Raw genomic sequence first — 13,836 nt, 5'->3', positions numbered from 1 at the left:
CGAACCAACGCACCAGCCCTCCACTCTCGCCAACGGCCGCTGCCTTACGAGCCAGACCTGGAGTGCATACCCGCGCGCGCACGCCAGTCATCGCCTGAAGGCGTGGTTTACTTCCAACACACTCCTCCTAAACCACGACCTCGTCATCGCTGGAGTTGTTGTAGCTCCCGTCATTGTCGTCATCATCGTCGTGACCCAGCCCGCAGACCTGACCTGGCGCACCGACGCCGGTCGCACCGTGCTCCGTCACGACCTCAGCGACATACGCCGAGCTCCTTCTCTGGCGGCGACACACGCCTGGCGTCCCTCTGCGCCCCGCACGTCCCGCGCGCACCCAACGCGCCCGACGAGCCCGACCGCACCAGTGCGTCCTGCACGTCCCGCGCGCATCCGACGCGCCCGACGAGCCCGACTGCACCAAACGCTCACCGCGCGCCTCCTCCGCGTCCGCCATGGCTTCCGCCAGCGACAAACGCCGGAAGGATGTAGCCGAACTCGAGCATGAACTCGAGCACAACGGCGACATACGCCTCCTCCCAACGTCAACCGCACGCTCGTACGCGCGCCCGCGGTCCCGACGCGTCCCGTGCGCACCCATAACACGCACCGGTCGCGCCCGGCTCGCCGCCGCGGCTTATTGCCCTGCACCGCCGCGGCCTCCATGCCGCCATGCAGTGCCTCCACACCGCCACGCCGTGCTGCGCCGCCGCGCCACCACGCAGCGCCTCGGCGGCCTCCGCGGTCGCCGCACGTACAACGTCACCGCCCGCCGCCTCCGCCACGCGCCATGACAGCCACAGCGCCGCCCACCTCCATGGGCCGACACACGGCCGGGAGCTCCGTCGTGCAGCTGCCGGCGAGCGCCGCCATCGCCGCCACGCCTCCGACACGGCAAGCACGCCCAAGACACCAAGCTCATGATACCAATTGTTGGAACCGCGGTCCTCTCTCACTCTCGGCTAGAGGTAGAAGAAGACACAAGACACAAGAAATTCCGGGCCGGCGCACGAACGCCGCCACGGGCGCACGAACGCCCCAATCCTTTTCTTCTTTACGGTGGCTACATGGCTACATGTCGGGTGGTAGGTGCGACATATGCCAACGGGTGGCTTATCATTGTGGGAGCCAGTAAGACATCGCCGGTGCCTGGAAACGGGATAAGGCGAAGACATGCACGCCGGCGAATCTTACCCAGGTTCGGGGCTCTCCTTGGAGATAACACCCCTAGTCCTGCTCTGCGGGGTCTCCGCATGATCACTAGATCAACACAAGTGGCTACAAGTGGCTCCTTGAGTTGTTCGGCTAGAGGAAGAAGAAGGGCAAGGCTAGCTCTCCTCTTCTCTCTATGTGGTGTCTAAAACTCTAAGAGATCAACCCTTTGCATGGGTGCCCTGGGGGGTTTATATAGGCCTACCCCCCAGGGGTACAATGGTAATCTGGCTGGATGCGGTCCAGGCCGTCAGTGTCTGTATCTGCCGGCTTCTCCGCCGGCCGCTGGGGCCCGCCGACTGGTGGGTCCCGCCGGCTGACGGCCTCTTGGCCGACAGGCCGGCCCCACCGCCTGGGGGTCTTGCTGGCGGCTGGTTACTGTAGCCTCGCCCCTGATGACGAGGGCTTTGCCGAGGTAAGCATGGCTACAGTGCCGCCGTCTGGCGGGCTCTCACTGTAGTCTTACCTCGTCTTGTCTCCTTAATGATGCACATACTTCGAGGGAGTGAGGTAGCCGGCTATTGGGAGCCAGCTACACCCCAGGCCGACTAGGGGGGCTTGGCTGCCTTCGAGCGTCTCTCTGGCTGAAGGGGCCCGCCGCCCGCGGGCCGTACTGACAGCCTGTCGTGGGTGGCGTCATGGTCAACATGGCAACAGTGCCGCGCCGGACGGGGGATAGCCGACCCGTACGGCGCACTATGGCCATGCGTGCTCCGAGATTCGGGGGTGGCAGGCTTTACTGTAGCCACGCCCCGTCTCGTCACTGTTATATGGGTGCAGTCCTTGAGGGTGCAATCTTGGCCGCTTGCCGGGAGCCGGCCCTCTTGTGGCTGGCATCGTGGAGTCGGTCTTCTTGTGGCCGGCTTCTTGGAGTCGTCCTTCTTGTGGCTCTCTTTGGGAGGGTTTTAGGGCCGGGCCGCCTTCCAGTAGTCGGCCTGTGAGATAGCCGGCCAGGGGAAGGCGGCCCTGTGCTTTGGGTGCTTGAAGGCTCACTCGGCCTGATAATTTTTGGAGAGCCAGGGGGAGTCGGTTAGGCTACCCGTGGTCATTTACTCCGACAGTAGTCCCCGAAGCTGGTTGGGCTTCGTGGCTGAAAGGAGGACGAGAAGCTTAATCAGCTTCCTATCTTGAGGAGCCAGCAGCTAGGAGCCGGCTTTGGTCAGGTGCGCCGTCTTGGTGAGGCTTTGAAGTCTGAAGGCGGGAACCAGCTGGGGCGCACGCCAGGTTGTGGGCCGGCCGCTTGCCGCCCGCGCGCCACGTGGCGCCCTCCAGCTGGGAGAGCCTGCCAGCCCACGCGCGCGACGAGACGCCGCCGCAGGACGGGGCCCGCCACTTCCACGCCTCGGCCTAGGTGTGGATCTTTTGTGGCCCAAAACGGGCCATTCGCCTTCCAACGGCAGTTTCCGCACGCCGTTAGGGCGCAATAATCGCGGGACGTGGGGGAGTGGGCGCAGTTGATCCCACGCCCCCCCCCACGCCTCGCCTCCTCGGCTTCGCCGCACGAGGCTATAAATAGGGGGAGGAGGAGGAGCGGCTGACGCTCGCACGCTCGCCCTTGCTCCGCCATCTTCTTCTTCCTCCTCCTCTCCATCGCTGTAGCCCCTCGCTGCCGCGCCGTCCCTCCAGTCATCGCACTACCCCGCAGCTTCGCCGCCGCGGGGCCGTGCTTTCACCGTCGCCGCGCCTTTTTCATCGGCTTCTTGCCCTCATGTCGTGCGGCGGAGACTGGGATGGCTCCAACGTCCACGAGGACCACATCGACTTCCTCCGCAAGACGCGGCGGTTGCCCGGCAAGGATCATGTGCGGGTCCGTCTTGCGCCGGAGAGGGAGATCTCGCCGGCGCCGGAGGAGGGCGAGCGGGTAATCTTCCGCTCGCACTGCCTACGCGACCTCGGCCTGCCTGCGAGCGGCTTCTTCCGTTTCTTCCTCGAGTTCTACCAGCTCCAGCCGCACCACCTCACTCCAAACACGGTGGTGCTGCTGTCTGCCTTCGTCACTTTGTGCGAGGGCTTCCTCGGCGTCCTTCCCACCCTCGAGCTCTGGGGGGAATTTTTCCAGTCCAAGCTCGGTACCGCCATGAGGGGCGTGCCGGCTCAAAGCGGCGCCTTCATCGCGATGCGGAGGCCAGTAGCCGACAACCCTTTTCCTCCCATCACGCTAATCCAGTCGGTGAAGCTCTGGCAGCAATCTTACTTCTATGTGAAGAACGTCGCTCCGCAAGGCGACTTCGTCAACTTGCCGGCTTATGTAGCCGGCCCGCCGGCTGGGAGGCGGCCCCAATGGTCCTATCGGGCCAAAACACTGTCGCCTGCTGGAGCCGCCGCCGTCGCGCGACTCCGGGTATTGGTCCAGTTGGAGGGCCTGACCGGGCCCGGCCTGCTGGCCGCCTTCGTGGCGCGCCGGGTGCTCCCGCTCCAAGGCCGCCCTCATATGATTTGTCAAATGAGCGGCCAATTCGATCCGAGTCGGCTGTGTACCAAGGAGATGCCTCATGCAGAGGTAGCTCACATGATGAACTACCTTGCAAACTGCAAGCTCACCGACGAGTGGCAGTTTGGTAAGGAGCCGTACTCCCGTGCCAATCCCGGTGTCCCCGCCGGAGGAAGCCGGTGGCGACCAGCAGGTGGTGGAGAGGGAGGAGGGCGACGTCGTCGTCCTGGAGAGGGAGGCAGCACCGCCATCGCCGACTGGGACGGACCAAGGCAGCCGGCCTAGCGCGCCGCCCGTGCAACCGGCTGGAGGCGAGCCGGCTGCGAGGGCAGACCTTGTGGTCCGGTCGCCATCGCGCCAGCGCGCAGGGAAGGCGACTTCGGCACCGGACCCGCAGAAGGCCGCGGGCTCTAGCTCGTCGGCCCAGGATCTGGAGACGGCCAGCGCCAGCTCGCCGGGGTGGACGTCGGGTGGTGGGATGGCCGTGCTGAACGTGGCGGTGCAAGAAGTCCGGAACCGGATTCAATCCCAAGCCACCGTGCTGAAGCAGTGTACTCAAGAGTTCCTCGCGATGCGGACAGCCATTCGGGTGAGTCTTCCCGCTTTTTTGTTTCTTGTTCTTGATTTCTTCCGTGGGGGCGCGTAAGCGCACCCACTGGGTGTAGTCCCCGAGTTCCGAGTCGGCTGCTGAGCACGCGGCTTGAAACTTCTTAGTAGACTTCGATTGCTATCTTGTTCTTATTCGCTCCTCTGTCCTATTTGCAGGACTATCACAACCTCCGCGCGGCTACCTTCAACTCCCAGGCCCGGGAGCTGAACCAGAAGACCATTGATCTGACCGAGAGCCGGAGTAAGTGCTACATCTTTTATCTCACGTGGGGGCATGTCAGCGCACTCACTGGGTGTAGTCCCCGAGATTCGGGCCGACTGCTGAGCAGTCGGGCCGGATCTTTCCTGGCGACTTCTTTCTTATTGCTTTTTTTCTTTACCATATCTGCACAGGCCAATGCCGACCTGAGGGAGCAGTTGGGTGGGGCCCAGACCGCCCTTCACGCCAAGGAAGCCGAGTGCAACGCCTTGGCTCAGGAGTGTGACCGCTTGGTCAAGAAGCTGGCCGACCAGGAGGAGAGCCATAAGGTGGCCCTGAAGGCGGCGCAGGACAGTGAGGCTGCCCTCCAAGCTGAATACGAGACAGAGGCGGCGATGACGGAGTAATTGACCATGGGTACTCCGAAGACGGCAAGACAACATTTCAAGACATCGGGGCTAGCAAAGCCCCTCAGTCCGACTGCCCGGCCGCTCCGGCCGGCTCCCCGTCCGACTACTCCACGCGGCCGGCTGCCGGCTGCCGACTGCACCGACCCGACACCGACAAGACACCGAGCCACCAGCCTTCCTCTCAAAACCATACTGATCCGATCTTGCGCAGATAGGTAGGGACGCAAACATCGTTATAAGTTGTCCAAGTTGCCAAGAAAGACGAGACGGCCGTACCCGAGCACTATTCACGTGTCACCCTAGCCATCATGTATAGTGTCACTTGTCCCCTGGCACTATTTATGAAGTGACCCAGGGGACAAGCATGACATGCACCATGCCCTATACATGGCTTGGCTTGTAAGCTACCCAAGGTAGCTTACAACCAACGACATGTCCCATGCCCACTACACACTATATATAGCTAGCTCTATCCATCCATCAGGGGATGGACTCACACTAGCATGCTCACGCACACACTCATGGCCATAAGCCATACGGCCACTAGAGCATCCTGGCCTATCCGGCCATCCGCATATACAAAATCAGATGCCTATGGCACTGACCAATGATACAGCTCTAGGAGCACTCTGTACTGAGATATGCCACATACATACAAACATGCAGTAGTAGGGGTGTTATTTCTCCGGAGAGCCCCGAACCTGGGTAAACTAGCGCGTGCTACTCGCATACCCGCTCCCGGGCCTATCAGCAGCAGTCTTACCCTCACACAAAGCCCTTGTGGCATCTGTCGCCTCACACCCCCCCGTGAGAATACCACGACAGTTGGCCCCACCGTGGTGTGGTACTACTACTATGCTACCACGCTGCTGCTGGTTTCGCAGTCCGGGCGGGACCATTTTCGTCTTCACCGCCGCGGCGTCGCGCCGTCTCTTCAGTAGCGGTCGGGGGCTCGACATCGACACGCCCCCGGAGTGGCCACGAGAGGCGGTGCGTCCTCGCCGTCGGCCTCGCCATCCTCGTCACCTCCGTCGCGTCGCTGTCGCCTCTCCGGCCGCGCTCGAGGGATCGACATCGACACGCCCCCAGGGCGGCCGCACGGGACGGCGCGTTCGCGTCATCGGCCTCGACACCGCTGAGCCTACTCACGCTCGTCCCGCTCACTTGCATCTGCTTGCAAGCTAGCTAGATGCAAGTCAACCATAGTCAAACACATACCCCTGATACATGACGAACATTGCTTGAGCATAAGCTGTACATGTCCCAGACATTAGTCAGATGCTAGCCAGATGCAAGTTGGATAATACCCGTATATTGGTCAGATAATGGCCAGAAGCTAGCTCCTCCACTACTCAGACAACATCGTCATCAAGCTCGTCTCATGCGCGCCGGCGCCACCGAGTTCCTTCCCTGCTGCTGCGTCCCCATGGCCGCGCACCCCACCGGCGCCGGCTCAGCTGGCCGCCCGCTCAGGCCGGGTCCGTTCGCCGCTCCTCGCCCGATCAGGCCCCGCGCTCAGCCACGCGCCTCTCCGGTCGGGTTCGCTCGCCGCCCCTCGCCCGAGCCGGTCGCCTGGGAAGTCCCGTGCCCTGCTCCGCCATACCTTGCGCCGTCCCGGGCCCCCCGCGACCCATCGCCGCTTCCGCGCCGGCTCCGCTGACGCGCCACAACCCGGCCGGCCGGCTTCGCCCCTAGCCTTTTCCGCTAACCCGGACGGCAGGCTGGGCCGCCTCCGCCTCGTCCACGAGCAGCGCCGGCTCGCCCGCTCCGCCGGGCCGCCTCCCCGTGCTGGCCCCGCGCCACCTCCCCGGACCGGCTCCGCCTGCTCCGCCGGGCCGCCTCCTCGCACCGGCTCGGCCGCGCGCGCGCGCCTGCTCCACCTCGAGGCCGGCCGCGTCCGGCTCCCTGGTGCCGCCCCGCGCCCGGCCGGGTCCAGTGAGCGTCGCGCTCGGACACCCATCCCCGCACCAGCCAGCTCCGGGTCCCCGCCGGGTCGCCTCCACCTGCGGCCGGGTGCCCCGCACTGGCCGGCTCCGGGTCCCCGCCGGGTCGCCTCCTGCGCGCTCTCACGCTGGCTCCCGCCCCGTGCGCCTCGCACCGCCGCCTCCAGCTGGCCGCGGCCCCGGGCCGGCTCCGCCCCGCACGCGCGTGGCGCCTCCCGCTCCGCCGGCTGGCCGGCTCCGCCTGCCTACCCGGCGCTCGGCTGGCTCCGCCTCGCCTGCCGCCTCCGCCCGAGGCACCCCCGCGCGCTCGCCTCATCGTCGCGACTCGGCCAAGTCCTCAACCTGACCCGGCCTGCCGGCTCCCCCGCAACCCGGGCGCCGGCCTCTAGCGCGACCCGGCCGTTGGCTTCCGCCGCGTCCCGCTCCTACCGGCTCGTCAGGCAGAGAATAAAAAGAATAGAGAGAATAAAAGTCAAGCCAGTAGAAAAAAGAAAAGAGATGCGTCCGGCTGCTCCAGCCGCGACCTACCCACGTCACCGTCTAACCGCCCAGTCCGCCTGCCGGCTTCGACGCCTAGCCGGCTGGGGGCCCGACCCGTTCGCTCGTCTGCCTCGACGCCGGCTGCGTCAAGCCAGACTAGCTGTCAGTCCGCCTCGACGCCCGTTCGGTCGGACCCGACCGGCTGGGACCCCCCTTCGAGCACCCGAAGGCTCAAAGGCTACCCCCAACAGGTGTGTCGGTGCGCTAGCGCCAAGCCGCGCCGGCTGTCATCGACAATCTCCGCCTCGTCTGCGTCAAATCAATGTGAGCTCCTCACCCGCTTATTTTTGCACCACGCAAACACGGATAACCTCGAGCGACGCTCGGGGACCACCTCCGTTTTTATTACAGTTGCACCACTGTTCATCCCGGCGCCAGCCAGAGTTGGCCCGGAGGCTGGCCGCTTGGCCTGAGACGTTAGTTCCCGCAGACGGCTTAGTAGCGTGCGCGGTACCAAAAGCCCACTCTTAGTCACAGACCGCAGAGCGGCTGTCCGGCTAGCAAGAGTGAACGCTGGAGGCCACCCACGCGAAAAACATCCGGGAAGAAAAACGGTTCGGGCGACCCGGTCATTTCTTTTACGAGTATCTGCTCGGTCAAATCTGCTCCCAGAGTCTGAGTACTGTACACTCCACTCCGCAGCCCACTCTCAGCCATAGACCGCAGAGCGGCTGTCCGGCAAGCGAGAGCACAAGCCAAAGAGTGGAGGGAACATGAAAAAGATTGAAGGGGGCTCGGACGAAACCGAGTCGGCACCCTCCGCATAAAACTTGCAATGCTTAAAGCAAACATTAGATATATCTGCGCGGACTAACTTTGTCTTTTGCATGATCATTTTCGTGGGGAACCCCCCCCCCCTCCTCGCTCGGAGGCTCGGAGGCTACACCCAGTGGCTGAGCTGGCGCGCCCCCACTGGAAGCAAGCCGCGCCGGCTGCAGCCCGCAGCCGGCTGTCAGCAACAGCATCAGTCGATGGACCCTCGCGTCCGCGCCTGACAGCACCAGCCGGCGGACTTCGTGTCCGTGCCCGGCACCCGCGACGCCATCGTCTACACCAACAAACGCGAAAAGCCTCCGCCCAACTTTTCCAAGTTGCCCGGAGGCTCGGAGGCTACACCCAGCGGGTGCGCTGGCGCGCCCCCGCCCGAAGCAAGCTACGCCAGCTGCGGCCTGCAGCCGGCTGGCATCGACATTTTCTTCATCAACACCCGCCAAAAAACCTCCGCCCAACTTTGCCAAGTTGCCCGGAGGCTTGGAGGCTACTGACGGAGTAATTGACCACGGGTACCCCGAAGACGGCGAGACAACATTTCAAGACATCGGGGCTAGTAAAGCCCCTTAGTCCGACTGCCTGGCCGGCTCCCCGTCCGACTGCTCCACGCGGCCGGCTGTCGGCTGCCGACTGCGCCAACCTGCCGGCTGCCGACTGCAGCCCGACCCGACACCAACAAGACACCGACGAGACAGCCGTACCCGAGCACTATTCACGTGTCACCCCAGCCATCATGTATAGTGTCACTTGTCCCTGGCACTATTTATGAAGTGACCCAGGGGATAAGCATGACATGCACCATGCCCTATACATGGCTTGGCTTGTAAGCTACCCAAGGTAGCTTACAACCAACGCCATGTCCCATGCCCACTACACACTATATATAGCTAGCTCTATCCATCCATCAGGGGATGGACTCACACTAGCATGCTCACGCACCCACTCATGGCCATAAGCCATACGGCCACTAGAGCATCCTGGCCTATCCGGCCATCCGCATATACAAAATCAGATGCCTATGGCACTGACCAATGATACAGCTCTAGGAGCACTCTGTACTGAGATATGCCACATACATACAGACATGCAGGAGTAGGGGTGTTATCTCTCCGGAGAGCCCCGAACCTGGGTAAACTAGCGCGTGCTACTCGCATACCCGCTCCCGGGCCTATCAGCAGCAGTCTTACCCTCACACAAAGCCCTTGTGGCATCTGTCGCCTCACCCCCCCCCCCCCGTGAGAATACCACGACAGGCGAGCTGGGCTGAGGCAAGGCATGCGCTGAGCGACGGCTACGGCCAGATCGAAGATTTGGTTGACGGTAGGCCGCCTTCTTCTTCGTCCCTTTGCTTGCCGCCTGCCATTTGGTCCATTTTCTGACTTTGTCTTTTTTTTCTTTCTTACTTGCGCAGAGTACTTCCCTGGTTACTCCATTGCCGCCAACCAAGTCATCGTGGCCCACCGCGACGCGCAAAGGCAGGCTGGAGCTGAGATCGCGCCGGATGCCCGCCGGTCGCTTCAGGAGCAGCTTCTGGCGATCCAAGCCCGCCTCCAGCCGGCTCACCGCATGCTCCGCCGTCTTCAGCGCATTGGGGCGCAAGTGCTGGCCGCCCTTTGGCCCGGCGAGGTGGTTCCCCGTACCCCCAGTCAGACTGCCGACTGGCTGGAGGTAGCGGTTGGCCGCTTCGAGGCCTAGAAGGCTTTTGCAGCTCGGTCAGGCGCCAGGCGGGCGCTGGAGTTTGTCCGAGCTTGGTATCCTGGGCTGGATTTGACCCAGCTGACCACCTGGCGGCAGGAGGCCAACGAGGAGCTGGAGGCGGTGCGGCCGGCTATCATCCAGCGCGCCTCGGCGATCGCGGACTACACCGACACCAGTGCCTTTGCCCCTGAGGTGAATGATGACGGCGTTGCTCAGCCGGAGGAGTGGTTTGGGCTGAACCCAGCGGATGGTGAAGACTCGGCGGAGGAGATCGACTCCAGTGACGAGGGCGAAGAGGAGGAGGGAGAGGATGGTGAAGACGCCGTGCCAGACGGTGGAGCAACCAGCCAGCCTCAGCTTGATCGTGCCTCCAGCAATGAGGCGCGTGCAAGCGCGCCGCCTGCAGCCGGTGATCATCAAGCCGAGACTCGCCAGCCGGCCACTCCTCCAGCCAGCACTACCGTCTCCACTGACCTTCCTGGCTCGCCTGTTGCACCTTTGGCCTGATCTGCCACCTTTGCTTTCCTGTTTATTACTCTTTGAACAATATTTGTTAGGTTTGCGCAGTTCCACCCACTGGGGGTGTATTCAAACTATGTTGAACGTCAGCCTTTAGAAGGCCTTTTGTGTAAATATAATCATGCATGTGCTTGGCTTCCGTGTATTTGCTTTTCATCCTTTTGGCTGTTTCCTTTGCCGCCCTCCCTTGGTCGCCGCCTTCCCAGCCGGACAGCTGCTCTGCAGTCTGTGGCTGGGGAAGGGCTTGGCCGTTTGGGAGGGCAAGTACTCTAGCTTTCTTAGATTGTAGCAAGGTGAATCGGAAGCCGGCCAGCTGGCTGTTCTGATAGCCGGTTGGCGGGGTGGGAGGCCGGCTTGTGTTATATAAGTTCGTTAGTCCTTAGCCGTTTTTCGTGTGGGCATCCTTTCCTGCCTTTGACTCTTGCCAGTCGGACAGTCGATTCTTCGAGCTGCGACTTTCAACAAGAGAGGGCTTGGGTGCCGGCACACTACTTGTCTGACTGCAGTAGAACTTTAATATAACTCAAGGCGGCAAGTCCCCGGGCCGACTGATCGAACCCGGTGCCGGACAGGAAAACAAATGTAGTAATACATTCATAGGTATGACACTCATCATACGTAGATAAAAGAGGGTAGTCCCCGAGTGCTCCTCAGGGGGCCCGTTGTCTTGTACTTAATACAAAAGGTAGTGTGGTACATACTGCATTTAGCTGTAAAATCTTCGGAGGAGATTGGCGTTCCATGGTCGTTCCGACTCCTTGCCATAATCATCTCTCTTGCGTGCCTTCGGCTTCTGTGCGTCGATCTGGTAGTAGGAGTCGTTGCCTAGGGCCTTGCTGATGACGAAGGGGCCTTCCCAAGGGGCCGAGAGCTTGTGTTGGCCGGCTGTTCGTTGGATCAGCCGGAGCACAAGATCGCCTTCTTGGAAGGATCTTGGCTTGACCTTCCGGTTGTGGTAACGGCGCAAACCCTGCTGGTAGATGGCGGACCGGCTGAGTGCTAACAGCCGGCCCTCGTCCAGCAAGTCAACGCCGTCTTCTCGCGCTTCCTTGGCCTCCGCCTCCGTGTACATGGTGACCCGAGGTGAGTCGAACTCAATGTCAGTTGGGATGACAGCCTCGGCACCATATACAAGGAAGAAAGGGGTGAAGCCGGTTGACTTGTTCGGGGTAGTACGCAGACTCCAGAGGACGGCCGGTAGCTCGTCGAGCCAGCAGCCGGCCGAACGCTCTAGTGGTACGACCAGTCGGGGCTTGATGCCGGAGAAGATGAGGCCGTTTGCTCGCTCGACTTGGCCGTTTGCTGCTGGTGGGCAACGGACGCTAAATCCAGTTGGATGCTCTGTGTCGCACAGAAACGTGCCAGTGCTCCTTTGGCAAAATTCGTGCAATTGTCGGTGATGATGCTGTGTGGTACGCCATACCGGGTGGTGATATCTGCGATGAATGTCACGGCAGTCGGCCCGTTCAGCTTCTTGATTGGCTTCGCTTCAATCCACTTGGTGAATTTGTCCACAGCGACAAGCAGATGTGTCATGCCGCCGCGCGCCGTCTTGAATGGGCCCACCATGTCCAGTCCCCAGAAAGCAAAGGGCCAGGTGAGGGGATGGTCTTGAGTGGAGAAGCCGGCAGGTGTTGCTTGGAGCTGAAGACTTGGCACCCTTTGCAGTATTTGACTAATTCCTTGGCGTCTTCCAAAGCAGTCGGCCAGAAGAACCCATGGCGGAAAGCTTTGGTGACAAGTGATCTTGAGGCCGCGTGGTGGCCGCATTCGCCTTGGTGGATGTCCTTGAGGATTGCTATGCCTTCTCTGGCTCGACGCGGCGCTGGAAGACTCCAGTGACGCTGCGCCTAACGAGTTCTCTGTTTACTATTGTGTATGCTCCGGCTCGGCGTTGAACTTATCTTGCCGAGATCTCGTCAGTCGGCAGCTCTCTGTTTACCAGGAAGTTGAGGATGGGTTGGGCCCATGATGGAGCTGTGACTTCTTCTATTGCCAATACGGCTACTGCGACCAGGGTGGGTGGGTTGGGTGGTGAAGAGTTGGAGTCGGCCACCGCCTATTGTGTCGTTGCAGTCCTCGGGCCGACTGCTGCAATCCCCGGGCCGGGTTCTGAAGTCCCCGAGCCGGGTGCAACTACGGCAGTCCCGGAGCCGCCTGTCGAAGTCCCCGAGCCGCCTGCTGGGTTCCTCAAGTCGGATCCGACTGCATCAGGGTCAGGCGGTACGAAGATGGAGTCTGATTCTGGAGACGGCTTGACAGACGGTTTGAGGAGGCGTTGGAGAGAGACGCCCGTTGGGATAGCTTGTTGGGTGGAACCGATTCGTGCCAGGGCGTCTGCTTGCTCGTTGTCGGCCCGTGGCACGTGGAGGAACTCGCATCCTTCAAAGTATCCGCTGATTTGCTGAACGAGGAATCAGTAGCTCGCCATGTTTGCGTCCTTGGCGTCCCGGTCGCCAGATGATTGTTGGACTACCAAATCCGAGTCGCCATAGCACAGGATCCGGCGGATGCCGAGCTCTTTGGCTAGCCGGAGCCCATGTATGAGCGCCTCGTACTCGGCCACGTTGTTGGAGGCGGCAAAATGAATTTGCAATGTGTATCTGAGTTTGTCGCCCTTGGGAGAGGTGAGGACGATGCCGGCTCCCAAGCCGGTGCGCATCTTGGATCCATCGAAGTGCATCCGCCAATGAGTGGAGTCGGGAGCCGGCGGTAGGTACTGGATCTCGGCCCAGTTGACAAGGAAGTCGGCCAATGCTTGGGACTTGATGGCGGTGCGAGGCTGGAAGAAGATCGTGTAAGGAGCCAGCGCAATGGCCCACTTGGCCACCCGGCCGGATGCATCCCGGCTGCCTATGATCTCGGCAAGCGGGGCAGTACATACGACCGTGATGGGATGCTCTTGAAAGTAGGGCTTCAGCTTCTTGGCGGCGAAGTATACTCCATAGCACATCTTCTGGTAGTGCGGGTAGTTTTGCTTCGAGGTGGACAGTACTTCGCTCAAATAATACACCGGCCTCTGGACTAACTGAGCCTGGCCTTCTTCTGGGCGTTGGACCACAGTAATTGTGCTGACCACTCGGCTAGTCGCAGCAATGTGAAGGAGCATGGGTTCTTTCTCAGTTGGCGCCGCCAAGACAGGTGGCGTGGTCAGCATCTTCTTCAACTCATGAAAAGCTTGGTCTGCTTGGTCGTTCCACTCAAAGTGGGTGGACTTTTTCATGAGTCGGTACAGGGGGAGAGCCTTCTCTCCTAGCCGGCTGATGAAGCGGTTCAGGGAGGTCAGGCACTCGGTAAACTTTTGGACGTCTCGCAGCTTGGTAGGAATCTCCATTATCTCTATGGCCTTGATCTTCACTGGGTTGCACTCGATGCCGCGTTCGGAGACCAAGAAGCCTAGAAGCTGGCCGGCTGGTACTCCGAACACGCATTTCTCAGGGTTGAGCTTGATCTGAAACCGGCGCAAGTTGTCGAATGTTTCTCTGAGGTCTTCCAGCAGGGTGTCGC

The sequence above is a fragment of the Aegilops tauschii genome, chromosome 3 (genome assembly GCF_002575655.3).
Source record: "Aegilops tauschii subsp. strangulata cultivar AL8/78 chromosome 3, Aet v6.0, whole genome shotgun sequence".
NCBI lineage: Eukaryota > Viridiplantae > Streptophyta > Magnoliopsida > Poales > Poaceae > Aegilops > Aegilops tauschii.
The sequence above is the reverse complement of the archived record's forward strand: the minus strand, read 5'-3'. Positions refer to the sequence as shown.